The sequence below is a fragment of the Poeciliopsis prolifica genome, unplaced genomic scaffold (assembly GCF_027474105.1).
Source record: "Poeciliopsis prolifica strain line A6 unplaced genomic scaffold, Auburn_PproV2 SCAFFOLD171, whole genome shotgun sequence".
Classification (NCBI taxonomy): domain Eukaryota; kingdom Metazoa; phylum Chordata; class Actinopteri; order Cyprinodontiformes; family Poeciliidae; genus Poeciliopsis; species Poeciliopsis prolifica.
The window spans coordinates 75228-98214 of NW_026562546.1; the positions used below are offsets into that span (position 1 = coordinate 75228).

The window sequence follows — 22987 nt, forward strand, 5'->3', positions numbered from 1 at the left end:
TAGTGGAGGAGATCCAACAGTCTCTGAGTTCAGGACGTCTGTCCTCTGGTAAACTGTCTCCTGCTCGGTGGTCGGCTCTGGTCTTCATCTTACCGTCATCAGAAAAAGATCTGGATGAGTTTGATCTGGAAAAGGATTCTCCTTCAGAGGAGACTCTTCTCAGACTGAGAGGTCAAAGCTGCTAACAAAGTCATACAAGTACAAACAGAGCCAGATACATCTGGTTCATCAGGCTCAGCTTGCTTTATTTGTTCAATCATTTGTTTTTGGGGCGATTTCAGTTCTTAGATTCTTTATACTTTAGTTTTGAAGTCGTTCTTTAAACTTGAACATGTGAGTATTTGAGGCTGGAAGCTCTCAGCCCTGAACTCCATCACCTTCCAGAGCTACAACCATCTGGGAGGCGGGAATGAAGACGCTCTCCTTTGGAGAGACGGTGAAAATGGCAGACTGGAAACTGAAAAATTATTTAAATATAGTTATTCAAAGAGAAACTCTGAGCTTTAAGTCCAACAGACCTAAAGCTGTTGGCCTGAACAGCAAAGTGCCAAAGTTTGAACCGATTCTGTTTTTACTGGATGCTGCAGCAAGTATGAAGTCAATCGACATCCTGAGGAGTTGAGGACACATGAAATCACTTCCTGTCTCCTCCGGTGGGTTTCAGGTGAGGTACCGCTCACCTGAACAGCGCCCTCTGCTGCACTGGTGCTGCTTCTCTTCTGGCTGTTGCATCCAGTGGAGACCACAGCCCACCTGGAAAGAGATGAACAAGTCATTATTGATAATTATATATGGCAGATGAAATGCAGCAATACTGTGAAAAGTTTATTACTAAATAACTAAAAACTCTCCAGAGTTTCTCCTCCTGCATCTTATGAATCGTAGCTTCAGAACCTTGAGCTGCTTTTAGCCTCTATTTAGCTCAGAGTTTTGAGCCGAGGCTCCAGAAATCAGGTCATTGTCGTGTTACTTCATGTCTCTGTTAGGAAGGACTCAGTTTTTCTAAAACTTGTTGAATTCCAGCGTGTAAATGAGTCTTTGTCTGTGAAATGTTTGCTACCTTCAGGGTGAGTCCTTTGCAGCAGCCATCTTGGGATTCTGCTAAAGAAGAGGCCCGCCTCAAACACAGCTCTTTTATAGAACCGGCTGCACTTTGATTGGCCGGGCAAATTGAGAGGCGGGGCTTCACTGGTTAATTGATGGACTGCTGGATGTAAGGGCGGCCATTTTGAAAGCTGCTTTGGTGCAAATGACTCCAATAAAAACTTTGTTGGCAGAACAGCAAACGTTTGACTGGATTCTTCTTTCCACACCTTTTAGTGTAAAAGTCACATTCTTTAATAAATTATCACAAACTCTTGTCTCATAATTCAAACTGTTGACCTTTGTTATTCCAACTGTAATTTTTCTGTTTTATCTCCAGAGAATCTCTAAAAATTGAGACTTTAGAGAGAATCTAAATCTCTCTAATTTATATTAGAGAGATTTAATCTTTAATTTTTAGATTAAATCTAAAAAACATCGACATGACGGCACCAGGTCCAGTTCTGGTTCTGCCCTCTGACCTCTTGGCCTCAACCGGCCTGCACAGGTAGAGATAGGCCAGGTTCTGGAGCCACAGTGATGCTGATCGGTGATACGAACTGGATTCTGATCCGAATCCTGAGACGGATTCAAGCTGCAGCTTCAACATCAGAACCAGATGAAGTTTCTTCTTCACTAAAGAAAATTTCAGTTTGAGTCTCTGAATGAAGGAACTGATTTCATGAACGCAAGAGAGTCAGAGGAAACTGGGTCAGAGAGAACCGGGTCAGAGAGGGAACCGGGTCAGAGAGGGAACCGGGTCAGAGATGGAACCGGGTCAGAGAGGGAACCGGTCAGAGATGGGGCTGCTCTTAATGTTATTAAAATACTTTTATGAATTGATAATCATTTCAGTTTGAGGTGAGTAAAAATTTAATTTGCTGCTTTTGAATAAACGTTTATTGTTTTCAGAGAGAAAAACAACAGAAGTAAAATGTATTATTTCAAATGAAAGCTAACAAAGGAACTCGTTTCTATGGCTCTTAATGTGAAAGTACTCACCGGAAGTGAATGTAGTTCGTAAACATTCTAACTTTATCAAGTAGGTGTAGTTATCATCTGGGTCCGCTAGAGGGCAGAAAACCGCCCTGCTCTGATATTAATAGTTCAGTTCGCGGCTCTGCAGCTAAAAATCAACATTATTCTGACTTTTTACAGGATAATTTAACTTTTCATAATATTTTCCTACCTTCAGACCGAAGCTCAGCATCTTATCGCCTAAACCAGAGTTTGTTTCAGCTCTGTTGGAGCTGAAGCTCCAGTTTTAAGAACCACAGCTCCTCTGAAGCCGCTGCTAGTCAGTTAGCATCTTTAGCTCCGCTCAGAGTCTCTGCGGGATGTTTTCGTCTCTGTGGAGATGCTTCTAGTTCACACTGACAGATAAAACACTGATTTCCAGAAACCAGCTGCAGCTCTTCAAACTCACCTCTATATTCAGAGCGGGGTATTTACGCCCTCTGGTGGCCTTAGTGGGAACTACAGCCTGATAATGCTGCATTATTTATGTTTAATATCCATTAATGTGGAGTTTAGAGAAAAACTAAAAGACATCCTGAGTCATTATCACAGATTTCTGACTCGTATATTATTCAGACATATTTTGATTCACTGTTTGGAGTTAACTTTGATCTGACGTTATAAAATTTTACATTAAAACAAACATCCGGTTTAACAATTTATACGAATAATGTCTGTAGTTATGATAGTTCACCACCAGAGGGCAGTAAGAACTCAATCAACCATCATAAAATTAATACTTTAAACTTTTCACTAGTTTCTAATGACAACAGCTATATTAACTTAATCCTGTGAATAATAATTTTATATTTCATACATGTATGTTATTAGAGATGGAGATTAATTATTAGAATAATTTAGACACAAAGTGAACAACTACTTATAAAGTAATATTTTATTTTACAATAGATGGAAATTTAGTTTGAAAAAATCCTACATTTTATTGTGTAACAATCCCAGAAATATTAACTGTGGCTAATTTTGAGAATGAAAGTATGAAAAAGCTTCAAATATCAAGAAAAAACAACCAGCTGACATAAGAACAACTGTTCTTTATTATTTTAAAAACTGTTTAAAATTATAAAATAAAGCTGCTGTAATAAACTCTTTACAAGACGTTTTATTTCTAATCAAACTGAATAAAATCCTGCAGTGACTCTATTTAACAACAGTAATGTAAGCTGACTTGATCTGACTTTATAACAGTGAAAATTAAATCAAAGAGAAACATCTGGTTGAACAATTTCTATTGATGATGTAAATAATGAATAAATCCAGAACGACGGCAGGATGACGATGGGAGAATGTCCTGATATGTGAGGAAAATTAACTTTTATCATCTCATGAACATATAAACTTTTGTCCAAGCATCATCAGAGGTGGAGTCGCTCGTCCCGTCTGTATCAGCACTGAATTTTCCTGCGTACCTGAACACATCTTCAGTGAAACCAGCCTCACTGAAGCCAATAGACCAGAGCTACGTTGCAGGAAAACTCTGAAGCTTCTTGCTGGTTTTGGCCTCTAAACTGAGACGCGCTCTCATAAGGAGTGAAATGTTGCACTAGGTGCAGGAGATGACCTTTAAACCCTGGTCCCAGGTTTTAGGCGGTGTTGAGGTGAAGAGCGAGGCTCCTGATCTGCTGTGAGTGACGTGACGCTCGGTGGAAGTTCTGCATCCTGTTGCAGCTTCATGTTGGAGACGTGAGGTTTTGCTTCTCCTGTCAGGGATTTGATGGGAAACGAGTCACAACATTCAGATGATTTCGTCACTTTGACGATGCAACTCTGGTTCCTCAGTGTTTGGTCTGTCAGAACGCTGGCTCAGGTTTCTCCTCTAGTTTTCTTTAAACTTGTTCCACTTTAAATCCACACAAATAAACCACAGAAAGTTATTTTCTCATCTTCTGATGCAAATTTGCATCCATCAACAAAAGCAGAAAAAATAAAACTTCTCCTTGAACTACAGCTGTGCAAACTGATCCCATCACATCTGTGAGCAACATGGAGTCGATCTCTGTTTCAACTTTGACCTTTTCTTCCTTCTTGTTGCATCAGAAACTTAAAGTGAATAAAGACGTTTGAGTGAAACCAGGTTTCAGGTGGACTGAAGTCGTCTTCACTGTGAACTTCATCAACTTTCTGCTTCACAACAAAACCTTTCAAATCCAAACACACATCCAAGCAGCCGAGTCCAAATGATCCACGTTCAAATATTGTTTCTTTTCTCTGCAGGATCTGGTCAGACGTCTGGATCTCAAGTGGATTTAATGCCACAGATCCAGAGGAAGTTTTACTGTTTGGCTCTGAATCTATAGAGCTGCTATCATGTCTGATTTTAGATCAACTTTTTCACCTCAACAGAATAAAATGACATTTTTTAACAAACTCTTTAAAGCTTTTTAATAAAATTTATGCTTCATGTTTTTGCTCAATTCAAACTTTTCTAACAAACTCAGAGTATTTTTCTCTCTTTTGTTCCTGCAGATCATCAAACAGATCAGATGAAAAATAAAACTGAAAATCTTCAACAATCGACGTCTGGAAAATATTGAAATAGAAATAGAAAATGTTCTGAGGTCAAAGGTCATCATCTTGATCCAGAGTCTCTTTAGACTCAAACTGCTGCAGCTTCAACCTGTGAGGATCAGCAGGACACAGAGACGTTTCTCTACTTTACAGAGACCATCAGATCTTCCACCTGCAGAGAGAAGAAGGAAGGAGAGCAGATCAGTGAGTGTTTCCAGTAGCAGTCAGTGACGCAGCACATCCAGTAGATGGTTTCCAGTCAGACTGATCTCAGAGCTGTGACCAAGATGAACCTGATCAGTTGTTTCCTGTTGAACTGAGAGAACAAGCAGGTCTGAGATCAGATCTGCTGCTGTTTGATGAATGAGGACCACTGTCTCTAGACATGTTGGACGGCTGGAGTCCAGCTGGACGTCCTGGAGACATGGACACAGCAACAACACAGCAAGCTGCTGCTCCTCTGATTGGCTGATTGCTGTGTCCAATCAGGAAGCCTGAACCATTCTCCTCCCACTGAGAAGCTGCAGCTTACTGGGAACACTGGATCTTTGCTTTGATGCTGACTGGGTTTAGTTCAATATGCTGACAGCAGCTGGACTCACTGCAAACATTTACTTACAATAAAGTCTTTACAAGATCCATCAGCTGCTGAACATCTGATTTCTTCAGGTTGTTTCCTCTCAGGTCCAGTCTTGTCAGACGGGTCGGGTTGGACTTCAGAGCTGAGACCAAATAATCACAGCTGATCTTTGACAAACTGCAGTCATTCAACCTGAATAAAGAATAAAAGATGTGAACCAACAGGTTGCAGGTTAACCAGTCCAACAGAACCAGTTAAAGATTCTCATGAATATTAATGCCAACAAGCTGCTGCTCCAATAAAGACCTGCTGACTTCAGAACCAGAACCAGAACCAGAACCTGGTACTGGGTCATGATGTGTTGGAGGATTTTAGTCAGTAAAATCATTCCAGGTTCTGATCAAAGTGTTGAAGCATCAATCATTGATTATTGATTTGTTCCTGTCAGATTCCAGAATTTACTTTTCTAGACTGGATGACCTTTGACCTGCTTGACCTGAGGGGGATTTCTACACACTGGGGTCCGAATGCTGTCCTGTTCTGACCTCAGATCAGCAGGTCCAACTCAGTTACACAGAGAAACTAAATTAAACTCTGGATCCAGGAACAAACTCAGAAAATATTGATTAGATCAGAAGAAATGAACTTTGATTTATGATCAATTATATAGAATTATTCACAGAAATATCAATAATTATATCATTAAAATACTTCAATGTCTCCAGTCTGCACCTTCAGTCTGTAGAAAACCACAGAGATCCTTCAGTTCAGAACCTTCCAGTTGGTTTCGCTCAGCTCCAGTTTTGTCAGACGGTCGGGTTGGACTTCAGAGCTGAGAACAGAGACGTCCAGCTGGTCTCTGATAACCTGCAGCCACTCAATCTGAATAAAGAATAAAAGATGTGAACCACAGGATGCAGTTAAAACTGAAATATGAAGAAATAAATAATAAAATGTATAAATTAATTTCCCTGAATGTAAAGAAACATGATGAAGTGATTCTAACATCTGATCCAGTCAAACTGGTTTAAAGAGTCCAAACCAGCAGAACCAGAACATTTGATCAACAAAGAAAGTCAAAGTTTGTCTCAAAGTTTCTGAGGATCTTAAACTCAGTGGATGTTTTTCTCTCCATGTTTCCTTCCAGGCTCTGGATTCTCCGACTGCTCTGTCCATCATTGATCTGCTGATATTTTATGGCTCCAGTTTTTTCTTCATTAATCTATTAATGATGTTTTTCTTGCTGCTTGTATTTGAACTGCAGCTCATTGCTCAGTATGACAGATGGAAACGGGTTGATTTCAATCCTTTTATCATATCATCACATTCTGAAAGTTGATCATTTGTGCTGATTCAGTTTCTGAACCATCAACTAGAAAATATTGATCCTTTTCTCTGTGAGGTCATTGTGGGTCATTTGGTTCTGGTTCTGAATCGTTCATCAGACGCTGCAGAAATGGGAATATTGATCAGGATATCAGCATCTTTAATCTGGTCTAGTTAAAGCACTGCAACACCTGGACTCTGTAAACCTGGACTGGATCATCATCAACTAATAGCAGAAGATTTAAAGCTAATGTGGGATTTATGGATCTTCAATAAAGGGACATTTCATGTTGACCTTTGACCTGCTTGACCTGAGGGGGATTTCTACACACTGGGGTCCGAATGCTGTCCTGTCTGACCTCAGATCAGCAGGTCCAACTCAGTTACACAGAGAAACTAAATTAAACTCTGGATCCAGGAACAAACTCAGAAAATATTGATTTTATGAACAAATAAATAATAAAATGTATAAATTAATTTCCCTGAATGTAAAAGAAACATGATGAACTGATTCTAACATCTGATCCAGTCAACTGGTTTAAAGATTCAATCAATTCAATCAATGAACTTTGATTGATGATCAATTATATAGAATTATTCACAGAAATATCAATAATTATATCATTAAAATACTTCAATGTCTCCAGTCTGCAGCCTTCAGTCTGTAGAAAACCACAGAGATCCTTCAGTCCAGAATCTCCCAGGTTGGTTCTGTACAGGTCCAGTTTGTCAGATGGGTCGGGTTGGACTTCAGAGCTGAGAACAGAGACGTCCAGCTGGTCTCTGAGAAACTGCAGCCAATCAATCTGAATCAAGAATAAAAGATGTGAACCAACAGGATGCAGTTAAAACTGAAATATGAACAAATAAATAATAAAATGTATAAATTAATTTCCCTGAATGTAAAAGAAACATGATGAACTGATTCTAACATCTGATCCAGTCAAACTGGTTTAAAGAGTCCAAACCAGCAGAACCAGAACATTTGATCAACAAAGAAAGTCAAAGTTTGTCTCAAAGTTTCTGAGGATCTTAAACTCAGTGGATGTTTTTCTCTCCATGTTTCCTTCCAGGCTCTGGATTCTCCGACTGCTCTGTCCATCATTGATCTGCTGATATTTTATGGCTCCAGTTTTTCTTCATTAATCTATTAATGATGTTTTTCTTGCTGCTTGTATTGAACTGCAGCTCATTGCTCAGTATGACAGATGGAAACGGGTTGATTTCAATCCTTTTATCATATCATCACATTCTGAAAGTTGATCATTTTGTGCTGATTCAGTTCTGAACCATCAACTAGAAAATATTGATCCTTTTCTCTGTGAGGTCATTGTGGGTCATTTGGTTCTGGTTCTGAATCGTTCATCAGAGACGCTGCAGAAATGGGAATATTGATCAGGATATCAGCATCTTATCTGGTCTAGTTAAAGCACTGCAACACCTGGACTCTGTAAACCTGGACTGGATCATCATCAACTAATAGCAGGAGATTTAAAGCTAATGTGGGATTTATGGATCTTCAATAAAGGGACATTTCATGTTGACCTTTGACCTGCTTGACCTGAGGGGGATTTCTACACACTGGGGTCCGAATGCTGTCCTGTTCTGACCTCAGATCAGCAGGTCCAACTCAGTTACACAGAGAAACTAAATTAAACTCTGGATCCAGGAACAAACTCAGAAAATATTGATTAGATCAGAAGAAATGAACTTTGATTTATGATCAATTATATAGAATTATTCACAGAAATATCAATAATTATATCATTAAAATACCCCAATCTCTCCAGTCTGCAGCCTTCAGTCTGTAGAAAACCACAGAGATCCTTCAGTCCAGAATCTTCCAGGTTGGTTCTGTACAGGTCCAGTTAGTCAGATGGGTCGGGTTGGACTTCAGAGCTGAGAACAGAGACGTCCAGCTGGTCTCTGAGAAACTGCAGTCACTCAATCTGAATAAAGAATAAAAGATGTGAACCAACAGGATGCAGTTAAAACTGAAATATGAAGAAATCAATAATAAAATGTATAAATTAATTTCCCTGAATGTAAAAGAAACATGATGAACTGATTCTAACATCTGATCCAGTCAAACTGGTTTAAAGAGTCCAAACAAGCAGAACCAGAACATTTGATCAACAAAGAAACTCAAAGTTTTCTATCAGTCTGGATGAGTTGAGCTATTTCTGCTGGTTCCTGATCATCAGACCCGACTTGGTAACTGGATCAGAACCAGTCAGGTTCTTCATTAATGGCCTTTGGGTTCCTATTAAAGCTGCTGAAAGCCAATGGAGGCCATTATTTCCTCAGGAGACGGTTCCTCTCTGACCCGGCCCAACAGAACCACAGCCTCAGGACAAAGCTGAGGACCTGCTGCTGCTGCAAACCTCACTTTCATTCATTGCATCTAGATTTGCTTTTCTACAATCAGTGGTTTCTTAGACGTTCATTAATGAGGATTTGAACTCGTCAGTGTTTGTGGCTCTGGAGGATCAACATTTCATTCTGATGTAAAGAATCAGAAATAAAAGCATCTGAATCTTTACCAAACTGAAACATCTCCATCATTCATTCACAGCATTTCAATTATTTTACTCATTTTGTTCATCAAAACATTTTAAAGAGAAAAACTGAAAAACAAAGTTCAATAATCTCAAAGTCTGAAATAAGAAAATAATTAATAAGGTCAAAAGTTTTAGAGATTTTATTCTGATGATTAAACAGGTTGTTTTAAAATAATATATATTAACATTAAATTGATTAACTATTGATTAAAGAATCAATAAATGATTTTATTGAATAAATAGAGAAAACAAACCCAGATTCTTCACTTTACTGACTGAATTCTCCAGGATCTCAACCAGATGCTTCATATCAGATTCTCCATCTTTATCTATGTTGATCTGATTTATTTCCAGTTCAGTCAGATCTGGGTTGGACTTCAGAGCCGAGGCCAAAACTTCACATTCAGCCTTTAGGAGCGAACAGTCACCAAGTCTGTGATTAGAGAAGAAAATAAATTCAGTTCTAATGAAATCAATCTGGATCATAAACAGACTAAAATATGATAACAGTGATGTCATCATCTGATCATCATCTGATCATCATCTGATCAATATCTACTGAGTTTAACCCCACAGAGAATCTGTGCAGTTCCTGGTTCTGGTCCAGGTTCTGGTTCTGGTCCAGGTTCTGGTTCTGGTTCTGGTCCAGGTTCTGGTTCTGGTTCTGGTCCTGGTTCTGGTTCAGGTTCTGGTTCTGGTCCAGGTTCTGGTTCAGGTTCTGGTTCTGGTTCTGGTTAAAGTCCAGGTTCTGGTTCTGGTTCTGGTCCAGGTTCTGGTTCTGGTCCAGGTTCTGGTTCTGGTTAAAGTCCAGGTTCTGGTTCTGGTTCTGGTTCTGCTGCAGCTAAAAGCTTCACGTTGTTCTGGTCGTCCTGCAGAGCAGCAGCAGAACCGGTCCTGCTGCTCCTTCGGGTCAGAACCGTCCTCTCAGACTGTGGATCTGAGAGGAACTGGGACAAACTGGTTGGAAGAGGGACACATGTCTCTGCAGTGGTCTGTCCATTGTCTCAGAGGAACAAAGGTTTGGATGTCAGGAGAAATTGTTGCTAAACTCCTAAAGAGCTGAAGAGCAAAACCCCTGGAGGAGACGGAGCGTTTGGGTCCAGCAGCATTTCATGGTGAAGCAGTGAAAGTTCTCCAGTAACTAGAAGAGGCTGGATGTCTCCAGAGTTGAAGCTCATGTCTCTGCAGGTCTTCATGGAGGACAGCTAACAGCTTCAACAAAGGCTGCAGATGAAGAGTTGATGAGGAAAATGGTTCCAGCTCTGGAAGCAGATTCTCAGAGCTTTGGGAGGATCTGACAGAAACTAGAACTTTTTCTGGAACCAGACGACAAAAACCACATTTTGGTCTCATTTACAAACTCAGAGGAAACTAGAGGGAGGAGGAAGAGGAGAGGATGATGAAGATCAACACTGTTCACAAAGTTTATAATTATTGCAAAGATTTATTTGAATGGTCAACATTTTTATTAAACTGAAACAATAATTTTATAAAACAGTCAAAGATCCTAAAATGTGAATGATGGAGCAGCGGCTCAATGAGTGAAGAGTTTAAAGTTTAAAAGTTTCTCTGGCTGATTGGATCTTAGAGAAAATAGATTTTCTAGAGTTCAGGGTTTTCTATTCATTTCATCCTGAAAACTGATAAAAGTGAATATTTTTAAAATGATCAAAATGTGTAAAACCAGAAGCTGCATCTGTCCTGGATGAGCTGAATGTTTAGATGTTGGATTGGCTGAAATAATCCAGAGGATGAAGGAAGTAGATAAAGAGCAAAAACATCCAGAATCAACTTGAAGACAGAAGAAGAAACAGGAGGACAATAGAGCTGAATCAGCATCACACAATGAAAACATCTGGACTCACCGAGCCTTTCTGCAGTTTCTCACAGCTGGAACCAGTCTCAGTTGTCCTGATTCTGATGTGTTGTACTTCTTCAGGTCCAACTCATCCAGAACCTTCTCTGACATCTGCAGCATGAAGGCCAGAGCTGAACAGTCAGTCACTGAGAGATACTGCCCTGAATCCAGCAGCCGTTGGATCTCCTGATAAAATGAGACGTCGTTCATCTCCACCAGACAGTAGAAGATGTTGATGCTTCTGTCAGGAGAGATTCTATCAGTGTTCATCTTCTTCAGGTTGGTGATGATTCTCTGGATGGTTTCTGGACTGGTCTCTGTCTAACCCAGCAGATCTTCTAAGTCTCTCTGGTTGGACTCCACAGTGAGACCATGAAGGAAGCGACAAACAGGTCCAGGTGGCCATTTGACTGCTGAGGGATTTCTCCATGACTTTCTTCATGAACTCATCTAGAGATGTTTCTCTGTATTCGTCTCCCAGGAACGTCTTGATCTCCTCTGACTTCCTGCTGGTGAAGCAGTGGAGCATGTAGACTGCAGCCAGAAACTCCTGGATGCTCAGATGAACAAAGGAGTAGACGGAGACGTCGCGTGTCCCTCTCTCTCTTTTAAACATCTCAGTGAAAAACTGAGAACAACGCAGCATCTTGGATGTTGATGCCGCACTGTGTGAGATCTTTGTCATAGAAGATCAGGTTTCCCTTCAGCAGCTGATCAAAAGCCAGTTTTCCTAGAGACTCAATCAGCTTCCTGTTCTCTGGACTCCAGATAGATTTGCTCTTTTTTCCTCCATCATACTTTTCCTCCTTGATTTTGAGTTGAACCTTCAGGAACTCTATGTACATCTCAGTCAGAGTCTTGGGTAGTTTCTCTCTCTCTCTGGTCTTCATCACATCCTCCAGAACTTTAGCAGTGATCCAGCAGAAGACGGGGATGTGACACATGATGTGGAGACTTTTGGATTTCTGGATGTGTGGGAGATGATCCTGCTGGCCTTCTCTTCATCATCTCTGAATCTCTTCCTGAAGTATTCCTCCTTCTGGGGGTCAGTGAACCCTCTGACCTCTGTCACCATGTCAACACACTGAGCAGGGATCTGATTGGCTGCTGCAGGTCGTGTGGTTATCCAGAGGAGAGCAGAGGGAAGCAGTTTCCTCCTGATGAGGTTTGTCAGCAGAACATCCACTGAGCTGGACTCTGTAACATCAGTCAGGATCAGATTGTTGTAGAAATCCAGATTAAATCGACTTTCATCCAGACCATCAAAGATGAACAGAACCTGGAACGATTCAAGTTTCTGATTCCTTTGGTTTTAGTGAATCGTTCATGAATCAGTTCTAATAAGCTGAACTTTTCTTCTCTCAGTAAATTCAGTTCTCTGAAGGTGAATGGAAATATGAACTCATGTTCTGGTTGGTTTTGCCTTCAGCCCAGTCCAGAGTGAACTTCTGTGTTAACAGTGTTTTCCAATGCCAGCCACGCCCATGGTCATCACTGTTCTGATTGGTTGATCTCCTCCAGGTGGGACTTTAAAGATGTCTTCTCTTCTGACTGTTTCTTGATTCCTGGATGCTGTTTCAATCTGTCTGACCTCATGTTCCTGGTTGACCTCTCTAGTTGACCCCTCTGTGATGTAGAGCTCAGTGTAGATCTGGTTCAGATTGGTTTTATTTCCAAGTTCAGCGACGCCTTCAGAGAGACTCTGGAACATCATCTTCAGAGATGCTTTAAGGTCAGGCTGATACAGATCAACAATATCTGATAAAACAGACAAAGACAGTAGACACTTCAGTTAATCACAATGAAACAATTACATTTGATTTTCTCTGAGGAGGTTTGAATAGAAACTTTAATGAAGAAATAATTACATTTTTATAGATAACAATAATATTTTCTCATGTAAACAAGAAAACATTCCAACTTTAGTGTTTGAGGAGAAATTTTGAGATTTAATTTGTAATTCTGTGAAAACTCAGGCTTGATCTCACTGAGGCGACAGATAAATGAAAAAAGTAAATAAATAAGTAAAAAGCTCAAACCTGATAAAATCTGCTAGGTAACAAAAAAATGTAAATATATTTCTACTGCACAGAGATGATTAAAATTAGTTTTGCTCTTAAATTTTTTTCATGTTTTCTCTAATTGAGGTTTCAGAAATGTTTAACGCAGAGTGACCTCTGACCTTTGAGTTTTATCAAACAGTTTTTTTATTGTAATCCTGATCAAAATAAATCTAGAAAAAAAAAGCACTAAGATCAAAGTTTTACAAATGTCTTATTGTACCTAAAGCAGAAGAGATTCTCAGCAGCTCAAACCATCGTCTGATGATCATGTAAATGTTTAGGCCTTGAATTTATTAATCATCTGTCCTGAAACAAAGCTGAGACCACTGACTAACTTTCTATGATTGTATACACAGTACACATGTCTATTGGGAAGATTTACATCAAAATATATTCCATGTTCCAGATTTTACTTTGTCGCTCTGAAGAACAAAACAATAAAGACGAGAGAAACGATGCAGCTGCTGTTTGCACAAAAGACCAAGGAAATAATATTAGCTTGCTGTTGTGTGAATTTGCACTTAAAATACATAAGTTCAGGCGTGGCTAATGGTTTACATCTTTTACTGCATAGAATACCGAATCTATTTATATTTCTAGTGAGTCTTTATTATTATGTTTAGATCCAGCAATGAATTTCTGCAAGAAAATATTAAATATTGGCTTCATTTGAGTCAATCAGAACCAGAACCTGGAGGTTCTCCATGCTGCAAACAGGAGAATTGGCCTCTGATGATTTATATATCTCTGCAGTATAGAAATAATTGAGTACATTTATTTTAAAATGTACTGAAATATTTGATTATTTAAAAAATGTACAGAAGCATTTATTTTATCTGCACTGGTTCACAAGTTGTGCTGAAGTTTTTTGTTGATCATCATTACCCTAACCCTAAACATGCAATGATGCTGCTGAACGCTGGGATAAACCTGCATTGCTTCCTCATTATATGCATTAATTAACATTGGGACGATAATAGCAGAGATAATTATACCTGCACTAAGCTTCCCCTAAACAGCTTCTCCAGTTCCAGTCCTCAGTGCTGCTCTGCTTGTTTTAGTGTCTCTATTTCAGAACAGCTGATCCAAATGACTGCATGACTTTTTCTGCAGTCATCAAGTCCTGCAGAAACCTGTTAATCACCACAGATTGAATCCAGGCAGAAGAGAACAACTAAAACATGCAGGGCAGGAGAAGCACTGCCCTAAACTAATGTTCCTTGAATAAAGTCTGTCTGTTGTTGCAGTTTTGGTTATTGCTCTTATTCTGAAGTGGCTAAAGAATGTGAAAGCAGTTCTGTTTCCTGTCTAGATGTTTAGGGTTCAGAGCCGACAGCAGCGAGCAGACGGCCAATGAAAGGCTCATCGCTGCTCCTATCAGATCAGGGAACCTGTTGTCTTTCCTTTCGTGTTTCCATTTTCTTTCTCCTCTGAAACTCATCCTGCAGCCGAACCTCCTGAAATTTATTGCAACTTTTATCTGTTTCAGGTTCAGTGCCCACAACCACTCAGGTTCCCCCAGTGCATCACAGGCCTGGCAGGCCACCATGCTTTACATGCCCTGCTGCCAGGCGAAGCTTTGTGTGTTTCTGCTTCTATTAAAAAGAAAAAACTATTTTTGTTTAAAAGATTATTCTTTAATAAGCTTGACTGCAAGCCTCTCTTCAGGGAGAATCATTCCTGACAGAAAGACGAGTTTCTAGTTTTAACAATGGATGCATTGAACAAGGACCAATCAGGTTGCTGCAGATCGTTTACAGGCTCAGCTCATCTCGGCTCAGCTTTATGGACATTAATATCATGAGGATGAGAATCCATGTGTCTTTGGAGAATTGATCAAGGAAGAAGTCAAGTTTAAGTCCACTGCTTTAGCTGTGGCTCAATGTGTAGCTCAATGTTCACAGTGAGCTGCACTCAGAGTTCACATTTAGAGGTTTGTGTTGAGGTGAGAATGTGCAGCTGTGTGTTTGTGTCTCAACATGCTGACTCTGTGTTTCTGCTCTAAAGTCTCAGTTCCCGGTTAGCCACTGCGTTATGGCCAGAACATTGATCGGTATTGATTTCCTTCATTTTGGGAAATCAATAATCGGCCGATTTTATCCACTGATGTCATCAACCTGAGCAAAGAGCTAAAAATCAACCAGTTTTCTTTTCTCTGTGATTTTTGACTGACAAATCAAACCTCCTGATCTGGTTCCTCCTCTTCCTCACTCATCACATTGACCTTTCACCTTATAATAATCGCTATTGATCACCACCAATCATCTGATTGGAAAAATCCAACATTTATGCCACTGACCTTTGACCTGGAGATGAACCCGTTTCATCATCAGGGTGACTCGTTTCCTGACTCTGCAGGTGTAGATCCGCTGTCTGCCACTGAGGGGCGGTCCAGAGTCAGACTGAGGTCTTTAGTCTTCAGTGGGTCGTCACCCATCCTGGTTCTGCTGGTCAGGTTCTGTTCTTCAGGATCATCAGAACCGCTCGGATACACATGGACCGTCTTCTTCTCTCCGTCTCTCCACTCCACTCTGGCGCCTCCTGGCAGGTAAATGTTGGTTCTGCAGGCAGCAGGACAGATTTAACCCCTGAATCCACCTTCACCTGTGGAGCTGAGAGACACAGAGGACAAGATGAGAGAGAGAGAGACCCTTCCTTCCTTCCTCCCTTGTAGTTTCTATCTTGGCCACTAGGGGCTGCAGCCATTTAGTGAGTGATGTTTAGTTCAGGAATCAGTGCAGATCAGTTGAAGTTGAGTTTGTTGGTAGTTTAAGTGTAATTATGACCATCAGTCTATTTGTGTTTCAGAGAATAATGTTTGTATTTTATAACTTTAGACCAGTCGGGCCCCAAGTGGGTCCTGGAGGGCCGGTTGCATCCTGCAGGTTTTATTCTCTCCTGGTACCAACAACCTGTTCAGCAGGTCAATGTTCTCCTAACGAGCCTCATTGGATCCAGTTGCATTAAACCTGAGACTGAAACATGCAGGTTTGGGCCCTCAGGGGCCACTTTGGGCCCACTGCTTTAGACATTTTCTGTTTGCTCATTTTGCCCAGAAGAAGCTGAGTTTAACTTTAAAGTGGTGAATTCTGTTGTGTTTAGTTTCTCTCTTTTACTTTATTTAAGTTTATTAGAAACTAATAAAACATCCAAACTCTGCCCACTTCCACAGTCCTTCACTGACAGGAAGAGACATTAAATCCTGCTGCTAGTTTATAAATCACTGAACAGATTAAAGATCTGCAGCTGCTGCATCAACCTGCTGGTTCTGGTTCTGCTCTGCATCCAGAACCAGAACCATGGAGAAGCAGCTTTCAGCTTCTATGCACCAAAAATCTGGAACAAACTTCCAGAAAAGTGAAAAACAGCAGAAACACTGACAGACTGTAGAGAAGCAGCAGCTGCTGGTTCTGTTCATGTTTCTGATGCTGCATTTGATCTGAACATGAATGAACACAACGATCTGAACTGATGACAATCGTTGACCTCTGACCCCGAGGACAGGTCACATGATCTCTCTCACATTCTGGGTCAGAAACATTCAGACTCACCTGGCAGGAAAAAATCTTTAAAATGATATAAAAAATCCTGCAGAGACGATGAGAACCAGAACCAGCAGAACCAGCAGAGCTGTGGCCCAGGATGGAAAGGGTTCTGTGGAAAACAGAGAAAGATTGACCTCACTCTGACCTTTGACCTTTACCAGCAGCTCTGACCTGATGCTCTGACCTTTCTGTACATATTTCAGAACCAGCGTGTGTCTCAGGACGTCCTGGTCTCTGTAGACGGTGCAGACGTAGCGTCCAGCGTCTCTGTGTGTGGGATTCCTCAGGGTCAGGCCGACGTCTCCGGTCCTCAGGAAATCTTGGTCCATCTCTGTTCGGTCGCGGTAAAATCCGTCCTGGTTTCTCTGGTTGCTGCTTGAGTGAACCATCATAAATTCTGGTTCTGAGCGGGTCCACTCCACTACTGTGTCCTCAGGAAGGCGGGACGATGTTGTGCAGGGCAGGACGACAGAATCTGACCCCTCAGTGACCTCGACCTCCTGCTGATCAGCTGAGAGGAAATAAAGAAGAAAATGATCAGAAACAGTTTGGATCATTTTCTGCTTTCATGTCAGATTTAGTCTCAGCACTGTCTCCATGGTTACAGACACTATGATCAATTATTCATTTTCTCATTTGAACAAATTCATTCATTCATAGAACTTTAACATAGGTTGTGCTGCTTGTTTATCTGACCTTTGACCTTCAGGTGAATCTGTTTCAGGTTCAGTTCTTCTCTTCCATTAGAGATGCTGCAGCTGTAGTTTCCTCCATCAATCTGCTCAGGTTTCCTCAGAGTCAGGCTGAAGTTTCCAGTGTCCAGAGCGTCAGGATTCATGGAGGTCCGGTTCCTGAAACGCTGGTTCTGGTTCTGAAGATCGTCGCCGTTTTCTCTCCGCAGGTGGACGGAGTTCGGACTGAGGTCACTGCGAGTCCAGATGAGTAACGGTTCTTCAGGTATTTGACCAGAGTAGATGCAGGGCAGCAGGACAGACTCCGCCCCCTCATTGACCTCCACCACTCCTCCCAGTGCATGCTGGGAAACTGAGGACACAAGATGAGGGTTTAGTGTAGAAATAATGATCAGTTCTTCACTAGAGATGAAAGATTTCAGTCTGTCTGCTAAACGGCTCAGTGATCCTGAACTCTGATCTGTTATGTAACATTAACTCACATTGAGCAAAAAGTCAGAAAACTGATAAAAGTGCATTAAAATAAATACATTTAAAACTGAAAGATGGAAACAGATGAAACTGAAAAAGCATGAATGTTTTCAGAGTTTCTGTTTATTAGCAGAAATCCTGCTGTCAGTTTTCAGCTTGTTTTATCTATTTGATGAGAAAGATTTTTGTTTTAGTATCTTGTGATTGTTGGGCAGATTTTATTTCTGTGACTTTATAAAAAACTAAAATTCTTCTGACTTTATTTTTCTGGGTTTCTGGTTCTGATTCTTTCTAGTTACAGAGTTTAAACCTTCCAGTAACTTTCAGTCACTTTCTGCTGTGAAACTGAAGCATTTTGTTGATCAAACAACAATTTGGACATTTCTAAAGAATCGCTGTTTGATCCAAAAACTCATCATTTCATTCTGAATATCATCCACAGATCAACCAGTAAACCAGAGAAGAACCGGACCCACCAGAACCTGGTTCTCCTTTAATGGTCAGACCAGCATCATGCATCAGCGGCAGAACATTATGACCACCAACCTGAGACTGAGGTGAATTCAGGAGAAATAAAGTACAACCAGCAGGCGGCCATCTTGGATTCAAATCAACATGAATGTGAAAAACTGAAGGCAGGAAGGAAACGCAGAACCTTCAACATCTTCAAACATTCATCACTGGTTTCTGAGGTCAATGTTTCTGGGAGCTAATGTCCAGATTACTGGTCTGAATGGGTCTCAGTGGTTCTGAAGCTCACAGAACTACAACCTGATAGAAAACATCAGAACCAGATCAGCTGCTGAACCCAAAACAGAGAAATTGGATCCAGACAGAAAACGGCAAAGTGGAGCCACTGGTTGGATGGAAGAGACCAGAATCCAACCAGCAACAATAAACCAGTGAGATCTACTGGGAGGACTGGTGAGAGACGAGTCACTGGAACCAGAACCTGAGGTTCTGATCCAGAACCATCAACCAGCTGAGGTCACCAGGGGTCATTTAGAGAGAAGAACGGACCAGAACCAAGAAGCTCTGAGTCTGATCAGCAGCTTGCAGAGACTGGAGAGGATGAGGAGCAGAGAGGAAGATGATCTTACCGAGCAGGAGGATCATCATCATCATCATCATCTTCATCTTCCTCTCAGAACAGAGAGTCGTCCATCGGATCCCAGCAGCGGATCACCTCTGACACCAGATCACCGTTTCTACTGGAACCAGCAGAGACACGCAGGAAGAAACTCCACTGCTGATTGGCTGATTCAGACGCTGCTGAACCGGTTCTGATCCAGTTCCGAGGAAAGGCGGGACCTTCAGTTTCCTCATTCAGCCATGGAGCTGTGAGGAGGTTAAAGGTCAGGAGCTTCAGTTTCCTCATAGTTTTGTTGGAGTTTCATCATTTCTGTCTCTGTGATCCTCCAGGTCCGTTTACCGGTTTCAGGACCGACCAGAACCCTGAGAAATAATGACATTTGGTTTTATAAAAACAGGTTTTAATGCTGAAAATGATTAGGTGTTACAAGCCATAATGTGATCCAAACGGATCAGAACCAACTTTATCCTGGTGTTTTTATGGTGTTACTAACTCACCTGATCCTCCTTCACTGCTGAACATAAACTTCTTTAATCTTTGTCTCTTTTAGCCTGGAGGCTTTAAGTTGTTCAAATAGTTTGTCTCAAACGTTTCCAACGACAGTTAAAAACCTGCAGAGTTACAAACAGGTTTTAACTTGCTGCAGCCGTTCACTGGAAGATGTTTATGAGTTTCTGTCTCTGCTGTGCAGGAATGTTTCCTCCTTCCTCAGTTTGCTCATTTAGTTTTTTGTAAATTAAATGATTTGCTCTCTATTGGTGCCTGGTTCTGGTTCTGGTTCTGATCAGAAGATCTGGACAGATTGATGGTTTTCCAGCCTGTCGGCTCTGCAGCCTCCAGTTCTTCATCAACCAGTTTGAACATTTATTTAAACCTGAGAAGAAAACAGAGGAAACGTTTTCATGACTGTAGATTAGTAAAAAGATTAAAGGTAAAAAATAATGAACAACATTTAAAAATGAAACATTACTGTGTAAAAGTTTTAGTCGTCAGTTTGATTCAATCTTGGTGTAAAAACGTCTTTTGACTGTGATCAGCTTTACAGGAACATTATTATCTCCTCTGCATCTCCACTGTATTGATCCAGATATTAATCAATGATCTGGGCAGAAGAAAAAGACCAGAAAGGAGGAAATAGTTTTTATCATCCAGTAACTTGTGGATGTTTGTTGTTAAAGTTTCAGTCAGTCGGATCCATCCAGTCGTCTTTCACTACATCAGGGGTTTTCAAAGTATGAAAGGATGAGCCCCCCTTCAAGGAGCACAATGCCTCCTGCGACCCCCCCAATAATCAACCTACACACAAACAAATGCCACTACAAAACACCTAATAGCTTAGAACCATCTCATCTTTTAAAATGACATTTTATATGAATAAAATTTAACATATGAACATTTTGAAACATTTTCTCCCATTTTAATTATTTTATCAGGGCCTTTGTATGGTAAATACGCCCTTTTTTCATTTTTCTAATGACAAGAACAACCCCAAACTGATTTTTCAACCGTTTTCTCAAACAAACATCTGAGCTTCTGAGTTTCATGTTAGAGATACCAACAGCGTTTTCACATCTTAACAAAAACATTTTGATCAGATCTTTGGAACACATCTGTAAATGTTGCACATTTCCTTAAAATTAAAAATAAATCAAAAACTTAAACAGTTACAAAATTGTGGAGCTCTTTTTGTGGCTCATCTAAACAATTTAAACAAACAATTCATCTCGAGCTAAAAGAGCGTGCAGTATGAAAGAGCAGAGGCTTACAAAAGAACAAACATTCAGCACGCTATGCGCACCCCTTTTTTTCTATCACGGTCCTGAATCATGTGTAACTCATTTTATGTATGATTTTAACTAAATTGGCAATATTACTGTTCAGCTCACCTTATTAATGCGGGGTTGCACTGTGGATCTCCAACCAGCAGCCTTGATCGGGATTTGTTTCTAATCACTGCGAGTGCGGAAAACCCACATTCGCAGATAGGTTGAAGTGAACGGGATGAGCACGTTTACTAAAAATTTGTCTGTTTTTTTCTCTCACACCAGTAGACAGCAAGCAGATAGCTTTGTCTTGGGTTTATTTTTCCCTCGCACCGCGCCCCCCAGGGGAGGCGCGCCTCACACTTTGAAAACCGCCGCACTACACATGACCGACTTCAGTTCCTGATCCTGTTTAAAATAGTTTTTGTTTACTTTCTAAATAAAAACAAATGATTAATAAATTCCAAACATTTCAGAATAACTCAAGAACCCTGGCAGGAAGGTCAAAGGTCACCATAGACGTTAATTAGCATTAGCATTAGCTAACAACATTCAATTGCTGCACATTTAATTATCCTTTTAGCTCTGATGCTAAATTTTGGCCAGAAAGTTCATTTAAAAGAAAAAAAAATAAAATAAAAATAATAATAAAAAATAAAGACTCTGAAAAGTAGTTCTGAACATTTTTAAAGTTTAACATTTCCTTAATGACCAAAATTTATTTTCAATTTCAAACTTTTTCAGTTTCTAATCTTTTTTATTTTTCATTTTTATTTTTGCTGTGGTTTGTTTTTAAGATTTTAGTATAAATATCTTGTTGTTGAAGATATTTATACAAATTTGTTATACTAAGAATATTTAAGATATATATGTAAAAATTATCTTTAAAGGTGAAATGGCCTTTTCCTTTTGTTTTGTATAGTTTTGTGTTTTATACAGCTTTTTTGTTAAATAATTTTATAAAAGTTGTTTTTGGTTTTGTTTAAACTGGACATAATTTAAAGGACAATGTTAGAATAAGACAGATGTGGCTTATTATGTCTCAAATATCTAAAATAATTATATCATGCCAGTTATTATTAGCGTTACTACTACTGTGTTACTTTGTTGAGAATATTTTACTTTCATTTTTGTTAAAAATGGTGCTGAAAATAGAATATAATCTGTGAAATAATCTGGTTCCCTCTTCTATGAAGAACATGTGTAGTTCTGATAATTCACCACCAGGGCAGTGAGCGCTCTGATCAACACTAAGTCAACCAATCAGCTTCTTCATGGGACAAAATAAAATCCATATTTAGGAAACCCAGTCAGCAGAACCAGGATGTCGAACAGTTTCTCTGTGACTGAAAACTCAGCCGAGTTTCAGCAAATTAGAAAATTATTTCAATCTTATTTCACTATTTCTATTCATTTTTCACAACATGGAGCTGAACAGAGCTGGATTTAACAGCCGCCCTGATCAGCTTTACCATCTGATCCATCTCAACTCCCAGAATGCACCAGGTTAACACTTCAACATGGCGGCACCGGGTCCAGTTGTGGTTCTGCCCTCTGACCTCTTGGCCTCCTCCGGCCTGCACAGGTAGAGATAGGCCAGGTTCTGGAGCCACAGTGATGCTGATCGGGTGATACAAACTGGATTCTGATCCGAATCCTGAGACGGATTCAAGCTGCAGCTTCAACATCAGAACCAGATGAAGTTTCTTCTTCACTAAAGAACATTTCAGTTTGAGTCTCTGAATGAAGGAACTGATTTCATGAACACAAGAGAGTCAGAGGGAACCGGGTCAGAGTCAGAACTGAAACCGGGTCAGAAATGAAACCGGGTCAGAGATCGGCTGTTAATGTTATTAAAATAATTTTATGAATTGACAGTCATTTCAGTTTGAGATGAGTAAAATTTTATTTGCTGATCTTGAATAACGGTTTACTGTTTCAGAGAGAAAAACAACAAAAGTAAAAATATTATTTCAAATGAAAGCTAACAGAGGAAGCCGTTTATGGCTCTAATTGTGAAAGTACTCACCGGAAGTGAATGGTGTTTGAAACCGCTCTAACTTTATCAAGAAGCTGTAATTACCATCTGGGTCCAAAGAGGGCAGAATCCTCCCTGCTCTGGTATTAATAGTAGTTCATCATCATTCTGACTGTTTCCAGGATAATTTAACTTTTCATAAATATTTTCCTACCTTCGGACCGGAAACTCAGCATCTTAGCGTCTCATCCAGAATTGTAGAACTATGTTTCAGCTCTGTTAGAGCTGAAGCTCGTTTAGGAGCCACATCTCTGAAGCCGCTACTGGAGTTTGTTAGCTTCATTAGCTTCGCTCAGCGTCTCTGTTGCTGTTTTCATCTCTGTGGAGCCGCTTCTAGTTCACACCGACAGATAAAACATTGATTTCATCTT

General features: G+C 40.2%; 1 pseudogene; it reads right to left on the reverse strand.

Annotated features, from left to right (window-relative positions):
* Positions 1–357: 357 nt before the first annotated feature.
* On the reverse strand, positions 358–19590 carry LOC129356447 (protein NLRC3-like; annotated as a pseudogene).
* Between the last annotated feature and the right edge of the window lie 3397 nt (positions 19591–22987).